Below are 20,127 nucleotides of genomic sequence, written 5' to 3'. Positions count from 1 at the left end.
ATAACTCAACAAGTGTCTCATTGAAGGTAGTTTACAGAAAATAACTCAACAAGTGTCTTTTTGAAGAGGTGGAAAATGTTTGCAACAAAACAAAAGGAAGCATCATGGAGAATCAAAAAGTACAGCAAACCATGAAGGAAAAGAAAGCAGCTTCTAAGAATGACTGATAATGAAAGAAGACTATTCAAGAACAATACAGAAAAGAACAAAAGGACGGGGAGGGTAGAAAGAGTGGTAGCAGTGGAGAAGAACAAGGCAATTAAAACTTGGCATGACAACGTAAAGACACACAAAGGTATACAGAACAAGGCAATTAAAACTTGGTATGACAACGTGAAGACACACAAAGGTATACAGAACAAGGCAATTAAAACTTGACATGACAACGTGAAGACACACAAAGGTATACAGAACAAGGCAATTAAAACTTGGTATGACAACGAGAAGACACCAAAGGTATACAGAACAAGACAATTAAAACTTGGTATGACAACGTGAAGACACCTAAAAGGTATACAGAACAAGACAATTAAAACTTGACATGACAACGTGAAGACACACAAGGTATACAGAACAAGGCAATTAAAACTTGGTATGACAACGAGAAGACACACAAAGGTATACAGAACAAGGCAATTAAAACTTGGTATGACAACGTGAAGACACACAAAGGTATACAGAACAAGGCAATTAAAACTTGACATGACAACGTGAAGACACACAAAGGTATACAGAACAAGACAATTAAAACTTGGTATGACAACGAGAAGACACACAAAGGTATACAGAACAAGACAATTAAAACTTGGTATGACAACGTGAAGACACACAAAATTATACAGAACAAGACAATTAAAACTTGACATGACAACGTGAAGACACACAAAGGTATACAGAACAAGACAATTAAAACTTGGTATGACAACGTAAAGACACAAAAGTTATGGAACAAGCAATTAAAACTTGGTATGACAACGTGAGAGACACACAAAGGTATACAGGAAACAAGGCAATTAAAACTTGACATGACAACGTGAAGACACAAAGGTATACAGAACAAGACAATTAAAACTTGGTATGACAACGAGAAGAGACACAAAGGTATACAGAACAAGGCAATTAAAACTTGGGTATGACAACGTGAAGACACACAAAAGGTATACAGAACAAGACAATTAAAACTTGGTATGACAACGTGTAGACACAAAAGTAAGAACAAGACAATTAAAACTTGGTATGACAGGAGAAGACACACAGTTATACAGAACAAGACAATTAAAACTTGGTATGACAACGTGGTACACAAAGGTATACAGAACAAGGCAATTAAAACTTGACATGACAACGTGAAGACACACAAAGGTATACAGAACAAGGCAATTAAAACTTGGTATGACAACGTAAAGACACACAAAGATTATACAGAACAATGCAATTAAAACTTGGTATGACAACGTGAAGACACTAAAGAATTATACAGAACAAGGCAATTAAAACTTGACATGACAACGTGAGAGACACACAAAGGTATACAGAACAAGGACAATTAAAACTTGGTATGACAACGAGAAGACACACAAAGGTATACAGAAGTGAGCAATTAAAACTTGGTATGACAACGTGAAGACACAAAGGTATACAGAACAAGGCAATTAAAACTTGGGTATGACAACGTGTAGACACACAAAGGTGCTACTGGAACAAGACAATTAAAACTTGGGTATGACAAGGAGAAGACACACAAAGGTATACAGAACAAGGCAATTAAAACTTGGTATGGGACCTACAGGTCCGATGCCAGAGATTTTGCTGTGGGGAAACAGGAGTACCCGAGAAAACCCACTTTCACGGCCTGGGCGCCGAATAATCTACCCAGACCGTGCCCGGAAGTAGCTGGGAAGAAAGAGAAAAAAACAAACAAAGAAAGAAAAAAAAAAACAAAAACTGATGAACTATGTTGGTGGTATACGTGGAAACTGTTAGCTGCAGTCTTGTAGATCGGGTGGTAACTTCATCATGAACTTGTTTCCACACTTGAAGCCCATTGGTGGAAGTGAGAAACGTGGTCTTGGTGGTGGAATTACTGGCTGTTCTTCGGTGAGTTGTTCTTTGCTGGTCTGTGATGCTTTGTTTCTTCTCGAGATTTTGGTTTGAGTTTTCTACGTGGAGGTAGATTGTTTTTCAATTTGTGCTGTCGCGTCGATGGTTATCTTGGTAATGGTTCTTGAAGGACAAAAAGTTATATCATGCATTTGTAGATGTGGGGAAAGCAGATGGTACAAGAACCAGTATACTGGTGGATTTGGTGAAAACAGGATGCTTCAAGAATCAGTATACTGGTGGATTTGGTGAAAGCAGGATGCTACAAGAACCAGTATACTGGTGGATTTGGTGAAAGCAGGATGCTACAAGAACCAGTATACTGGTGGATTTGGTGAAAGCTGGATGCTACAAGAATCAGCTATTGGTGAGTATGTATACTGGTGCCTTACACAGACAGAAAAGCTGACAAGGCTAGTAAAAACTACTTATGACAACAATCGTGAAAATGGAAAAATAAACAAACTTGTAGTGAACAATGGGCTGCAACGAGAGTTAGTCATTAACTGCTGCTGTTTGTCATTGTCATTGATACCTTTAGTAAGTAGCGCTGAAAGAGATTCTTGTGGGAGATATAGTCCACCAAAGACCTATTCCCTACAGGTGAAAGTGAAAAGGTGTCATGCTAAAGTGTGTCAGAAGAGTTGAAAGAGAATGCCAGTAAAATAGAAGTCATGGTGAGCAGATGGGTAGAAAAAAAAGGCCAAAATCATAAACGTAAATATAAAGTTACTGAAGCAAGTAGAAGACTTGGGAAGTACAGCCCAAAGGAAGAAGATTGTGAGGGACAGAATCCTGATTGGCTGGAAGAAAGTAGACACAGTCATCTGAAGCAAAAGGTTGCCAAGGTAACTGAAATCCAAAGTACATAAGACCGTGATCAGACAAGTGGTCTTCTACGGAAACAAGATTTGAGCAATAACAAAGAAGGAAAAACACTTGTTGATAAGATGAGAAAAGCTGTTGAAAGTGTTGCTGAAAGAAACGAGAATGAATAATGGAGGAAAATCAAGAGAAGTGAAGTTGAGGTGGTTCATGAAATGAAAAATAACAAGCAGTAAGGAGAGTGGTGAGTTGTCAGTAGCGGACAAAAGAAGACAAGGGAAGGATGTAATTAAAGAAGACACGAACGAGAACCTAACAATGAAGAAAAATCATTGAAAGGGAGCAACACAGTGACCTCTAACAAAGGGAAAAGCCGAAGCATAATAATTCTTGAGCTAATGTGGAAAGAAGTGTGGATGATTTAATCTTTGTATTTACCAAACGTTTTGTTCTCTCACTGATGCCGCTTCATTGAGTGTTCTATTATCTTTCTGTATTTCATTAACGCCTTTCTATTTTTTCTTTAACTCTATTCTTTACTTCCTCTGTAGATGCCCAGTCGCTTCACCAAGCCAGCCTTCAATTACTTTTAATTGTTCTATAAATATCATATTTTTTAAATTTTAGTCTTTTACCTTTTCTTTATGGTATTTCAATTTTTCAATTTTCTGTCTTGTTTCTCTAATATTCTGTCTCTTTGTGTATTTTTTTCTCCTTTTTAAAAAACTGTTTCACTAACCCTAACATATATCCAATATTGTCACATTAGGTCTTTTCGAAAGTTAAAGTTTACTTAGTGTTTAATTTCCATCACAATAATCTCACTTTTGATATAAGTGTTGTTATATTATTTTGTTGTGCGAATTATTTTAAATTATTTGGCGACAACAATACAAAGTACAGTCCATGTAACGACATCACTGAAGTTTTGGTTTACTTAACATCTCTACAAGCTGCCTTTATTTGTACATTGTATATTCTAAGCCTGAGTTGACAAACGCCATTCGAACAGATATACCTCGCTAATGGTTAACAACTAACGTAAAAATAAAGTTACTTGCACAATTTCAGGGCTAATCGATCAAATAAGTGAATATAAGCCACATCTTTGATCAAATATCTCTGTGCTTCACTGATTCATTCTAAGTTTAATAAACGTGGTTAGTAGAAAGCAGTTTATTTCAGAATTTTCGTGTACTTCTACGCTAGACGTACCTAATCTTGATCGTACTAGCTAGAGGGATAACAGCTAGTCAACAACAACAACCACTGCAAAGTCTTTGGTTAATATAGTCAATTAGAGGAAGTTCAACAGCAACCACTGCAAAGTCTTGAGTTAATATAGTCAATAAGATCAAGTTCAACAGCAACCACTGCAAACTCTTGAATTAATAAAGTGAATGAGAGGAAGTACAACAGCAACCACTGCAAAGTCTTGAATTAATAAAGTGAATGAGAGGAAGTACAACAGCAACCACTGCAAAGTCTTGGGTTAATATAGTGAATTAGAGGAAGTTCAACAGCAACCACTGCAAAGTCTTGAGTTAATATAGTCAATTAGAGGAAGTACAACAGCAACCACTGCAAAGTCTTGAATTAATAAAGTGAATGAGAGGAAGTACAACAGCAACCATGCAAAGTGTTGAATTAATATAGTTAATTAGAAGAAGTTCAACAGCAACCACTGCAAAGTCTTGGGTTAATATAGTCAATTAGAGGAAGTTCAACAGCAACCATTCAAAGTCTTGAATTAATATAGTCAATTAGAGGAAATTCAACAGCAACCACTGCAAAGTCTTGGGTTAATATAGTGAATTAGAGAAAGTTCAACAGCAACAACTGCAAAGTCTTGAGTTAATATAGTCAATTAGAGGAAGTTCACCATCATTCTTTTAACACCTACAACTCTAATGTGCTGAACGTGATTTATTTTTCCAGTAACGATATACAAATCATGGACTCTAAGATCCACAATTCGGAAAGATAAACACGCTTGGCCAGTCACATTCTATACACAACTATATCAGTTCGTACTGCTATCAGTATTTTTATTGGCCAATCACATTCTATACAAAACCATATTAGTTCATAGTGCTATCAGTATTTTTATTGGCCAATCACATTCTATACAAAACCATATCAGTTCATAGTGCTATCAGTATTTTTATTGGCTAATCACATTCTATACAAAACCATATCAGTTCATAGTGCTATCAGTATTTTTATTGGCCAATCACATTCTATACAAAACCATATCAGTTCATACTGCTATCAGTATTTTTATTGGCCAATCACATTCTATACAAAATAATATCAGTTCATAGTGCTATCAGTATTTTTATTTTCTATGAACTGGTTGTGCAGGGAACCGAACTAAGATAATTAATTATTAATTTTTCATTATCCTGCTCGGAAAGACAAAATTTTAGATGTAGAATTAATTAGGTGACACTTTAATTCAAAATCATAAATAAATAATTTGTTTTATCTGTTAAAACGGCTCGTTTCGGTTGAGAAAATTTTACATAGAGGAGCGAACAACGTTTAGACCTTCTTTGGTCATCGTCAGGTTCACAAAGTAGGAAAGGGGTAACTGACCGGAAGCTGACCACATACTGAAACATCTAAAACGCCATCTACATTGCGACACTCAGTTACACAACCCCTTTCAACATTTGCAACGTTTCCAAACGAGCCGTTTTTACATGTATATATTTTCTCCACAAGTGGGTTTTCTCGACATCACTGATGGATTTGTTTCATCGACCGTGCTTTCTCTCTCTATCTAACACCCTTATACAGTTTTACCGCTGAGATAACGTAACGACATTAAGGTAATTAGTCTATGGAAGAAAAGATATCTAACATCTGAATGTTGTCTGTGTGAAGATTTTATAAAGATGAATGTCTGAATTGAAACATTTTAGCGAAGAGACTGTCGTGAGTTGCTAGAGTCCAGACCAAACATGTAGGGATCTCGGCATGTCCAGACTACGTGTATATGTGTACAGGAAGTTCAGCGATTTGAAACTGTATGCATATATACACACATATACATAAAAATACGAATATATAAACCTATTTACTTTGTTATACCTTGAAAACCAAAACAAGAACAAATTAAACAAAAAATGCTGCAATAACTGAAAAGATCCCAAGGTACAAACTATAATGTGCCCTAAAATTTGGAGGTAACTGTTTGGTAGGACCCACATTGCAGTGGGGATAAACCGTCTATCAGTCTTAACCGTTATTCGCCAGTCTCACATAAGAAATAAAAGCGTAGCAATAGAAATACCATACTAGGTAGAAAGGGGGCTGGAATGCTAACTTCAAGCGATTTCAAACCATATATACAGATGTAGATAAGTGTGTACAGATCTGGGAGAGTTTAATATATATATATACCGATATAAATTAATATGTAGAGATGTAGGCGATTTAAAACTATATATGTGTTTGAAACTCAGGGCGAGTTCAAACTACATGTATCTTTAGAAGGAAAGGCGACGGACGATGTTTGTAAAGAACCAAGATGATTCAAGTACGTGAGAACAGAATCAAGGTGACTCACATATAAGAAAACAGAATAGAATAAAGATGATTCATGTACGTGAGAAGAGAATCAAGGTGACTCACATATAAGAAAACAGAATAGAATCAAGATGATTCATGTACGTGAGAACAGAATCAAGGTGACTCACATATAAGAAAACAGAATAGAATCAACATGATTCATGAACGTGAGAACAGAATCAAGGTGACTCACATATAAGAAAACAGAATAAAATCAAGATGATTCATGTATGTGAGAACAGAATCAAGATGACTGACAAATAAGAAAACAGAACAGAATCAAGATGATTCATGTACGTGAGAACAGAATCAAGGTGACTCACATATAAGAAAACAGAATAGAATCAAGATGATTCATGTACGTGAGAAGAGAATCAAGATGACTCACATGTATGAAAACAGAATAGAATCAACATGATTCATGTACGTGAGAACAGAATCAAAATGACTCACATATAAGAAAACAGAATAGAATCAAGATGATTCATGTACGTGAGAAGAGAATCAAGATGAGTGACAAATAATAAAACAGAACAGAATCAAGGTGACTCACATATATTAAAGCAGAACAGAGTCAAGGTGACTCGTGTATGTGAGAATATGTAATTACCATCGAATAATTTTAATATAGAATGAATTCAACAATCTATATGGACTATTTTATCCTAATTTGGCTACAACACTAATTATTTCTATACAGTTTAACAATCTCAACTTTAAGTGGTGTTTTATTACAAAACAAAAATCAAGAACAACTTCACCTAGTAATGAACATGTTAAATAAGCAAAACGTTGTCTAATTGTTACGTCACAGAATAGTTTATTGATAGAAACGCAGGATTAATACAAAAATGAGTTTGTTATTGGTTACTCATGAAGTAAGTATTTAAATGAACAAACTTTCTCTAGTTTCATTTGCTTACTGGATTGAGAACAGAATTCTTTAATTTTTTATATTTCATGTTTTTGGTTCAAGTTAAATGTCTTTTGTTGTTGTTTACTAAGCTGTTTTTCGATAAGCTCTTGACAGATCTAATGTTTAGGCTTATGACAGGCTGCAATAGACTTTCGCTATGTAACATCTCAACACTACCTCAAATTATAAAACACATTCAAATTGACTGTAATAAGACCATATAAACTTCTTCTCTGAGATAGGAAGTATTTTAATGGATTCTGACGCTGACGTAATGTACGTAAGCCTAACAAAGAAACCTGTTTCTAAACAGAAAATTTCTCTCCATTGGACACGTGTCTTGTGGTACAACAGGAAAATTGAACAACACACTAGGGGTGACCAAAGATCGAGGAATAATTACCGTATGAGAAGTGAGTGTTTCCTGAACTATCGAAAATCAAACAATTTAGAGTTTTGAAAAACATGATTATATGCGAGACGTGAAATAAACACGCTATATCTCAATAAGATACCCAGTATTGGGGGGGGGGGATATTTAGGAAGCACGACAGACAACATTTTTTAAATGTTTTGAATAGTTTCTAAAATAAAGAAACTTTGATTACTTGTTCATTTTGTTTCATTTATGGCAACTACCTGAACAAAAATGTATGGAAGGTATTATGACATTAAGATGTATGTCATTACTTTATAAACTAAAAGGCTTTCTTTAATACTATATTGTTTTCTCTTGAAGTATGCTTCACAAAATTTCAGTGTGATTGTTAAATATATTATTCTACATACCTATATTAACACTTCTATATCAGGTTATAATGAAACACGAGTTTTCTGTATCAAATAGAGGTTTGTTAGAAATTAATACTGATGATGTGTAACTTAACCACAAAACAACAACGTTCACATTTATTTATAAACTAAGAAATTTTCGTAAATTTTATCACAGTATATTTTGATGTTGAGAAATGTTTCAGTATGTGTGTCCGAGATTTTTCTTACATATACTAAAGATATTATATTAGTCTATGACAAGAAGGGAGTTTCAAACAAAAAGGTCCCGGCATGGCCAGGTGGGTTAAGGCAATGGACTCGTAATCCGAAGGTCACGGGATCGAATCCTCATCAAACCAAACATGCTCGCCCTTTCAGCCGTGGGGGCGTTATATTGTAACGGTCAATCCCACTATTCGTTAGTAAAACAGAAGCCTGAGAGTTGGCGGTGGGTGGTGATGACTAGCTGCCTTCCCTCTAGTCTTACACTGCTAAATTAGGGACGACTAGCGCATATTGTTCTCATGTAGCTTTGTGCGTAATTCAAAACACGCAAACCAATCTGACAAAAAAGTCACAGAACTCGAGTGATCTTTATACATTTGATAAAGTGTAAATGACAGATAATACGTGTAAATATGGTCGATCTGTCCGCCTGTGTATTGTCAAACAGACTTTGAGGACTTAGAAGTGTCCTTTGTCAACCGTTTTCTGCATTCACTGTTTCAAAAACATTATATTTGTCATGACAACTACCTTGGAACATAAAAGTGTTGAACTTTGACTATAATGTTACTGAATTCACAAAGAACTTTGAATTATATGCCTATTTAGTGGCTTTTAATGACACAGAATTATAGCTTCAAAGTTTTATGTTTTATTCGTATGGTATGATTTAAAGTGGATAATCTATAGGAAATGGTGAGGTTTGGAATTCTCATGATTAGTAAACAGTTTACTGAATAACATGTGATGATTATGACAGCCTCTTCTTTCTAACCATTCATGATGTTACTAAGATGATGATGTCTTCATCATAAGTGACCACTTGGTCACTTTCAAGATTAGTTTCAATGAAGTTTTAATAGAAACAGTGTCATTCACTTATTATTTTTAGTTGTAGCAATAATGAATTAATAGATAAAGGGCATAAAGGTGAATTGGTTTGGTTTGTTTTGAATTTTGCACAAAGCTATCTGTGTTAGCCGTCTGTAATTTAACAGTGTAAAACTAGATGGAAAGCAGTCAGTCATCACCACCCACAGCCAACGGATTACGAGTTGTGTGCTTTAACCACTTGGCTATGACAGGTCCATAAAGATGAAAGAGTACGTTTTTTGTACAATTAACATGGCAATTGGATTTCTACAGGATATTTTAGACAATTATATAGTTCTATGTATAATTGTAATAAATCTCTTTGGAAATGTTTACGCAAAGAAAACTTTTGTCCTGTGTTTGTTTGTTTTGAATTTCGCACAAAGCTACACGAGGGCTATCTGCACTAGCCGTCCCTAATTTAGCAGTGTAAGACTAGAGGGAAGGCAGCTAGTCATCACTACCCACCGCCAACTCTTGGACTACTCTTTTACCAATGAATAGTGGGATTGAGTGCAACATTATAACGCCCCCACGGCTGAAAGGACGAGCATGTTTGGTGTGACGGGGATTCGAACCTGCGATCGTTAGATTAGGAGTCCAATGCCTTAACCCACCTGGCCATGCCGAGTCCCTGTGTTTGATTTCAAAAGTGTCGTAAAATAAATTTATCGCTGCTGTCAGATAGATCAGAAGTGTCGATGATTTTATTATATCACTGAAAATAGTTAAAAATTTGGTTGATAACTAATAAATTAAATTTCAATTAAGATATCATCCTTTTTGGTGATATAAATGGTAAATAAATTTAATGTCCTTTTTTGTGGCTCTGCCTTTGTAAAAAATGAGATAGAGTAACATATGTAAATTATTAGTAAAAGAGTTATTACATACTAAACGTTTCATTACTGATATAAATGGTCATATAAAGTATAAGTTTTAATTAAAGTTCCTTTTAGGGAAACAAACACGTATTATGTATGTGTGTAATGTATACAATGGGTTACGTTAAATATTGTTATTTTATATTACTGAAAATTTTTAACCACTTGATTAAAATATACCCATTTTTATACAAAAAATTTAATTTGATGAATTACTGCTAAGCATTCTAACTGCTAAGGAGGTTTGACACCAAAATATCTAAAGTCAGCGCCAAACTTAATCATCAGAGATTGGAAGTAACTGGTACTGGTTGTTAAAAACCAGATAAACTATTGTTTCTTATCTGGAGTTCTCTTTCTACAGAAAATTTAATGGTGTTATAATAGTTTTCTTTATCAAATAAACCAAATTTAACCTCACAAATTTGTCTTATAAAAATAAAAGTAACTTTTTATGTTGCTAGGTAACAGCCAAGCAGGTTTTCATGCTTCACATTTCGTGACACAGGTCGGTGAAACTACAAAATAACAGGGGGTTCTATTAATATTTCTTTACATATATATATATGAGGGTAAACAGTTTGACACAAAAGTTATATATCGACTATGATAATGTACTGGGTTACTTCGAAAAATAGCTTTGAGTTAAGGAATCTTTTGTGTGTGATAGAGAATAGCATATTGCTGTATTCCATTAGGATCTCACTTGTGTGTGATAGAGAATAGCATACTGCTGTATTCCATTAGGATCTCACTTGTGTGTGATAGAGAATAGCATATTGCTGTATTCCATTAGGATCTCACTTGTGTGTGATAGAGAATAGCATATTGCTGTATTCCATTAGGATCTCACTTGTGTGTGATAGAGAATAGCATATTGCTGTATTCCATTGGGATCTCACTTGTGTGTGACAGAGAATAGCATATTGCTGTATTCCATTAGGATCTCACTTGTGTGTGACAGAGAATAGCATATTGCTGTATTCCATTAGGATCTCACTTGTGTGTGATAGAGAATAGCATATTGCTGTATTCCATTAGGATCTCACTTGTGTGTGATAGAGAATAGCATATTGCTGTATTCCATTAGGATCTCACTTGTGTGTGACAGAGAATAGCATATTGCTGTATTCCATTAGGATCTCACTTGTGTGTGACAGAGAATAGCATATTGCTGTATTCCATTAGGGATCTCACTTGTGTGTGATGAGAGAATAGCATATTGCTGTATTCCATTAGGATCTCACTTGTGTGTGATAGAGAATAGCATATTGCTGTATTCCATTAGGATCTCACTTGTGTGTGATAGAGAATAGCATATTGCTGTATTCCATTAGGATCTCACTTGTGTGTGATAGAGAATAGCATATTGCTGTATTCCATTAGGATCTCATCTCACTTGTGATGATAGAGAATAGCATATTGCTGTATTCCATTAGGATCTCACTTGTGTGTGATAGAGAATAGCATATTGCTGTATTCCATTAGGATCTCACTTGTGTGTGATAGAGAATAGCATATTGCTGTATTCCATTAGGATCTCACTTGTGTGTGATAGAGAATAGCATACTGCTGTATTCCATTGGGATCTCACTTGTGTGTGATAGAGAATAGCATATTGCTGTATTCCATTAGGATCTCACTTGTGTGTGATAGAGAATAGCATACTGCTGTATTCCATTAGGATCTCACTTGTGTGTGATAGAGAATAGCATATTGCTGTATTCCATTAGGATCTCACTTGTGTGTGACAGAGAATAGCATATTGCATTGTATGTCCATTAGGATCTCACACTGTGTGTGATAGAGAATAGCATATTGCTGTATTCCATTAGGATCTCTTGTGTGTGATAGAGAATAGCATACTGCTGTATTCCATTGGGATCTCACTGTGTGATAGAGAATAGCATATTGCTGTATTCTATTAGGATCTCACTTGGGTGTGACAGAGAATAGCATATTGCTGTATTCCATTAGGATCTCACTTGTGTGATAGAGAGCATATTGCTGTATTCCATAGGGATCTCACTTGTGTGTGATAGAGAATAGCATATTGCTGTATTCCATTAGGATCTCACTTGTGTGTGATAGAGAATAGCATATTGCTGTATTTCATTAGGATCTCACTTGTGTGTGATAGAGAATAGCATATTGCTGTATTCCATTAGGATCTCACTTGTTTGTGATAGAGAATAACATATTGCTGTATTCCATTAGGATCTCACTTGTGTGATAGAGAATAGCATATTGCTGTATTCCATTAGGATCTCACTTGTGTGTGATAGAGAATAGCATATTGCTGTATTCCATTAGGATCTCACTTGTGTGTGACAGAGAATAGCATATTGCTGTATTCCATTAGGATCTCACTTGTGTGTGACAGAGAATAGCATATTCGCTGTATTCCATTAGGATCTCACTTGTGTGTGATAGAGAATAGCATATTGCTGTATTCCATTAGGGATCTCACTTGTGTGTGATAGAGAATAGCATATTGCTGTATTCCATTAGGATCTCACTTGTTTGTGATGAGAATAGCATATTGCTGTATTCCATTAGGATCTCACTTGTGTGTGATGAGAGAATAGCATATTGCTGTATTCCATTAGGATCTCACTTGTGTGTGACAGAGGTAAGCATATTGCTGTATTCCATTAGGATCTCACTTGTGTGTGACAGAGAGCAGCATATTGCTGTATTCCATTAGGATCTCACTTGTGTGTGATAGAGAACAGCATATTGCTGTATTCCATTAGGATCTCACTTGTGTGTGATAGAGAACAGCATATTGCTGTATTCCATTAGGATCTCACTTGTGTGTGAAAGAGAATAATATATTGCTGTATTCCATTAGGATCTCACATGTGTGTGATAGAGAATAGCATATTGCTGTATTCCATTAGGATCTCACGACCCACATTCTTCAAACAGATTTATCACTACTGAAAATATGAAATGGAAATACAAACTTCTCTCTTCATTTTGACTTGTTTAAAAATATATACTGGAAATAAGAAGTTCAATAGATGTCTTGGTATACTAAAAATGATATACCGAATATTGTACTGGGGTATAAAGTCTCAAACTGAGGGTGCACCTTGAAGATTTACAAAAACAACGTACTCAAAAATTGTTTACAGCAATGGACACTGTGACTATAATTAAACCCAGCAGTTACATTACGAGTGATACAAAGAGTTTCAGAAACTCAAACGATAGCATCATTTACAAAAGTGCTAACGTTACATTAAAGTTTAGTAACATCGTTCTCTCAATAAAATACTAAAGTTGATTGTATTATAGTTTACTAACATCGTTCTTTTAATAAAATACTAAAGTTGATTGTATTATTGATTGTAACATCGTTGTGGTGTTGACTTTATTAAATGTTTGTGTGTGGTTTCTTATAGCAAAGCCGCGATCGGGCTAGCCTGAGCCCACCGAGGGAAATCACCCCCTGATTTTAGCGTTGTAAATCCGTGACATACCGCTGCACTGAGCGGGTGATTAATTACTTGAGTAATCCTGGATGTTGAACCTTAACTTGGGACACAGTGATGGTATGTAAAATCATTATATTTTAACACCACACTAGAAAGCACTGGTCAGAGATATGGAACTACATCCATGGGTAACCCTTTATGAGATTAGCATGTTCGATTTACAAAAGACTAATTACTGCCACTAGAGAAGGATTATACCAAGAAAATTAACTTGAGAAAAGTTACTTCAATGTCTTTGATTCGATGTATACTGAATGATCAACAGTTGTATAATTTAAAGTTATTCAAACAAATGATACGAATATTTCATTTACTAAAACAATAACATTTCTGGTAAGAAAATGATGATTCTATTAGATATAATTACTTTATGAAATCAATAGCAGGGCTAAAGGTATGTAACTGAATATAACAGCAGTACTGCACATGATGACTTTTCAAACACCTGTATGTACCGAATATAACAAGCAGTATTGTGCACAGTGACTTTCGGACACCCTGTATGTAACTGAATATAACAGCAGTATTGCACAGTGACTTTCCCAACACCCTGTATGTAACTGAATATAACAGCAGTATTGCACGGTGACTTTTCAAACACCCTGTATGTAACTGAATATAACAGCAGTACTGCACAGTGACTTTCAGAACACCCTGTATGTAACCGAATATAACAGCAGTACTGCACAGTGACTTCAGACACCCTGTATGTAACCGAGATATAACAGCAGTACTGCACAGTGACTTTTCGAGACACCCTGTATGTAACCGAGATATAACAGCAGTACTGCTACAGGTGACTTTCCAGACACCCTGTATGTAACTGAATATAACAGTGCTGCGTACTGCACAATGTGACTTTTCAAACAGCCTGTATGTAACTGCATATGACAGCAGTACTGCACAGTGACTTTCGAACACCCTGTATGTAACTGAATATAACAGCAGTATTGCACAGTGACTTTCCGAACACCCTGTATGTAACCGAATATAACATAGTACTGCACAAAGCTCCCCTCTCTACGGAAATAAACTTTCAGTATTCTTGATTTTTTATTTTACTATTTTACTACCTAATGAACAAATTTTGATCACAATAAGTAATCATTAACTAAACTGGCACACTGTACATTTCACTATAATTGTGTTTAAAAAGTGACATTTTCTAACAGATAGTATCTAACCTTTGCTGGCTGTGCTTGAAGCTTTTTCTCGACGTTTCCAGTGTACGAAGACCACGTCGAAGTCCGTTGTTAATTAAGGACTGTTGAGCCTTTCTCTAACCCATTCCTGGATGGCGGTAGTAAGAGCAGGTACTCTTCCCAACAAAAGAACAATTTCACCGTCTAAGTTCTAGTACAGTACAAAACAACAATATAAAGTTAGAGAACATTTAGTAAAGTAAAAAACAACAATATAAAGTTAGAGAACATTTAGTACAGTACAAAACATTAATATAAAGTTAGAGAACAATTAGTACAGTACAAAACAACAATATAAAGTTAGAGAACAATTAGTAAAGTAAAAAACAACAATATAAAGTTAGAGAACATCTAGTACAGTACAACAAAACAACAATATAAAGTTAGGAACATTTAGTACAGTACAAAACAATAATATAAAGTTAGAAAACATTTAGTACAGTACAAAACAACAATATAAAGTTAGAGAACATTTAGTACAGTACAAAACAATAATATAAAGTTAGAAAACATTTAGTACAGTACAAAACAACAATATAAAGTTAGAGAACATTTGGTACAGTAGAAAACAACAATATAAAGTTAGGAACATCTTGTACAGTACAAAATATTAGTATAAAGTTAGTGAACATTTAGTGCAGTATAAAAAACATCAATATTAAGTTAGTGAACATGTAGTACGAAACATCAGTATAAAATTAATAAACATCCAGTGTAGTACAAAACATCAGTGTCATGTTAGTAAACATCTGGTACAATATTAAACATCAGTATAAAGGTAGAAAACATTTAGTGAGTAAAAACAACAATATAAAGTAAGAGAACATTTAGTACAGTAAAAAACAACAGTGTAAAGTTAGAGAACATTTAGTACAAAAAAACAACAATATAAAGTTAGGGAACATTTAGTATAGTACAAACAAAAATATAAAGTTAGAGAACATTTGGTACAGTACAAAACAACAATATAAAGTTGGAGAACATTTAGTACAGTACAAAAAAACAATATAAAGTTAGAGAACATCCAATACAGTGTACAACAATAATATAAAGTTAGAGAACATCTAATACAGTATACAACAACAATATAAAGTTAGAGAACATCTAATACAGTATACAACAACAATATAAAGTTAGAGAACATCTAATACAGTATACAACAACAATATAAAGTTAGAGAACATCTAGTACAGTACAAAACAACAATATAAAGTTACTGAACATTTAGTACAGTACAGAACAACAATATAAAAGTTAAGAGAACATTTAGTACAGTACAAAACAATAATATAAAGTTAGAAAACATTTAGTACAGTACAAAACAACAATATAAAGTTAGAGAACATTCAGTACAGTACAAAACAATAATATAAAGTTAGAAAACATTTAGTACAGAACAAAACAACAATATAAAGTTAGAGAACATTTAGTACAGTACAAAACAACAATATGAAGTTGGAGAACATTTGGTACAGTAGAAAACAACAATATAAAGTTAGTGAACATCTTGTACAGTACAAAATATTAGTATAAAGTTAGTGAATATCTAGTGCAGTATAAAACATCAGTATGAAGTTAGTGAACATGTAGTACAGTACGAAACATCAGTATAAAATTAATAAACATCCAATGTAGTACAAAACATCAGTATAATGTTAGTAAACATCTGGTACAGTATTAAACATCAGTATAAAGTTAGAAAACATTTAGTGAAGTAAAAAACAACAATATAAAGTAAGAGAACATTTAGTACAGTGAAAAACAACAGTGTAAAGTTAGAGAACATTTAGTACAGTAAAAAAACAACAATATAAAGTTAGGGAACATTTAGTATAGTACAAAAAAACAATATAAAGTTAGAGAACATCCAAAACAGTGTACAACAACAATATAAAGTTAGAGAACATCTAATACAGTATACAACAACAATATAAAGTTACTGAACATCTAGTACAGTACAAAACAATAGTATAAAGTTAGTGAACATCTAGTACAGTACAAAACTATAATACAAAGTTACTGAACATCTAGTACAGTACTACACATCAATATAAAGAGCATATTGTTGATACAATCTCCTCGGGCACATTGTGGTACTATAATAAGTTATAACTAAAACCTATTTTTCTAAGTACAACAAAAGTTTACGTTTGAAATGACTGATTTTGGTAACAGAAACCTAATTGTGGAAACTATGTTGCCAAAACATGTCGATATAACTGAATCTTTATTATCGCTGTCCAAGTTACAGGCCAATAACTGGACACCACGATCTTAGTTATAGGCCAATACTCGAAGAATGTGTATTTGTGAAGGCAGAACGTTCGATTTGAACTATTTTATGACCGTTGTTTTTTAGAAATATTAGAATTATCGCTTGTTCACTGGTTAACAAAGATTAGAGCTGATTCGTTTCTTGCGTTAACATCTCTAAATTTCTAAAGGGGACCAGCCGTGGCCCAGTGACATAACGAATAAAGAGGAGGGTATTAATTAGGTCTATGTCTAGTGTTACGTATTAGAATTTTGTTGCACAGTTGTACAAGGGCTATTAACACAACTATTCTAACTTTAAACTGATGGAAGGAGATCAGCTAGTAATAACTACTCGCCATTTTATATGTGGTTTATTTGATGAGAGCCTATGAATTTCGTTCGACATCGTCACATCACTAACTATATTTTACTGTTAACAAAAAAGAAAATTGCACAAAATATCTCACTATTATTTGTAACATGAAACAATTCGCAATGCCATGGTTGAACATAAAACCTTCAAAGTAAAACCAGTTTAGTTACTTAGAAAAAACGCGACATCTGTATTAAAATTAGCGTACTACGACTGATAAGCAGAAAGTCAAAATATTCCTAATATCAAAAGTGTTATTATGAAAAACTACGAAAACGTCAATTATGTGATAGGTTTAGTTACCTGAAATAACATAATATCTTTGCTCTAATAGAAATAACAGAAGTACTGAAGAGTACATTTTTAGATTGGTAATCTAATGAATATATATATGTAGGACGAAACAGTCTCTTTGTTTTGAATTTCGCACAAAACTACCCGAGGGCTTTTTGTGCTAGCCCTCCGTAATAGACTAGAAAAAAGGACACCAGTAAACAAAAACCATCGCCAACTGTTGGACTATTCCTTTACTTACGAGTGGGCTTTTCTGTCAAGTGGGATTGTCTGTACATTATAACGCTCCGTAGCTCAAAGGGCAAGCACGTTTGATGACGGGGTATAGACCCGTAAATTGCGACTCGAGCGCCATGCTAGGGCGAAAGAGAAGGTGGGATGAATGATGTAATTCTGCTGAAAATAACGACAGCCAATAAAAGTGAAGTAGGTCACAAATTAAATGTTACAGATAAATCCTGATTTGTTGTGATGGAAACAAATACTACACGTAAATCCTGATTTGTTGTGATGGAAACAACTACTACACGTAAATCCTAAGTGACTTTTTGTGATGGAAACAGATACTACACGTAAATCGTAACTGACGTTTTGTGATGGAAACAAATACTACACGTAAATCCTAAGTGACTTTTTGTGATGGAAACAAATACTACACGTAAATCCTGATCTTTTGTGATGGAAACAAATACTACAGGCAAATCCTGACTTTCTGTGATGGAAACAAATACTACACGTAAATCCTAAGTAACTTTTTGTGATGGAAACAAATACTACACGTAAATCCTGATTTGTTGTGATGGAAACAAATACTACACGTAAATCCTGACTGTCTGTGATGGAAACAAATACTACACGTAAATCCTGATTTTTTGTTATGGAAACAAATACTACACGTAAATCCTGACTTTTTGTGATGGAAATACTACACGTAAATCCTGATTTTTTGTGATGGAAACAAATACTACATGTAAATCCTGATTTGTTTATGATGGAAACAAATACTACACGTAAATCACTGACTTTGTGATGGAAACAAATACTACACGTAAATCTAAGTGACTTTTTGTGATGGAAACAAATACTACACGTAAATCCTGATTTTTTGTGACGGAAACAAATACTACACGTAAATCCTAAGTGACTTTTTGTGATGGAAACAAATACTACACGTAAATCCTGACTTTCTGTGATGGAAACAAATACTACACGTAAATCCTAAGTGACTTTTTGTGATGGAAACAAATACTACACGTAAATCCTGATGTTTTGTGACGGAAACAAATACTACACGTAAATCCTGATTTTTTGTGATGGAAACAAATACTACAGGCAAATCCTGACTTTTTGTGATGGAAACAAATACTACACGTAAATCCTAAGTGACTTTTTGTGATGGAAACAAATACTACACGTATATCCTGACTTTTTGTGATGGAAACAAATAATACACGTAAATCCTGACTTTTTGTTATGCAAACAAATACTACACGTAAATCCTGATTTGTTGTGATGGAAACAAATACTACACGTAAATCCTGACTGTCTGTGATGGAAACAAATACTACACGTAAATCCTGATTTTTTGTTATGGAGCCAAATACTACACGTAAATCCTGACTTTTTGTGATGGAAATACTACATGTACATCCTGACTTTTTGTGATGGAAATACTACACGTAAATCCTGATTTTTTGTGATGGAAACAAATACTACATGTAAATCCTGATTTGTTGTGATGGAAACAAATACTACACGTAAATCCTGACTTTCTGTGATGGAAACAAATACTACACGTAAATCCTAAGTGACTTTTTGTGATGGAAACAAATACTACACGTAAATCCTGATTTTTTGTGACGGAAACAAATACTACACGTAAATCCTAAGTGACTTTTTGTGATGGAAACAAATACTACACGTAAATCCTACTTCATCTCTGTGATGGAAACAAATACTACACGTAAATCCTAAGTGACTTTTGTGATGGAAACAAATACTACACGTAAATCCTGATTTTTTGTGATGGAAACAAATACTACAGGCAAATCCTGACTTTTTGTGATGGAAACAAATACTACACGTAAATCCTAAGTGACTTTTTGTGATGGAAACAAATACTACACGTATATCCTGACTTTTTGTGATGGAAACAAATAATACACGTAAATCCTGACTTTTTGTTATGCAAACAAATACTACATAAATCCTGACTTTTGTTATGCAAACAAATACTACACGTAAATCCTGACTTTTGTGATGGAAACAAATACTACGTAAATCCTAAATGACTTTATGTGACGGAAACAAACATGACAAGTAAATC

The sequence above is a fragment of the Tachypleus tridentatus genome, chromosome 4, assembly GCF_004210375.1.
Source record: "Tachypleus tridentatus isolate NWPU-2018 chromosome 4, ASM421037v1, whole genome shotgun sequence".
In the NCBI taxonomy this organism is placed as follows: domain Eukaryota; kingdom Metazoa; phylum Arthropoda; class Merostomata; order Xiphosura; family Limulidae; genus Tachypleus; species Tachypleus tridentatus.
The sequence above is the reverse complement of the archived record's forward strand: the minus strand, read 5'-3'. Positions refer to the sequence as shown.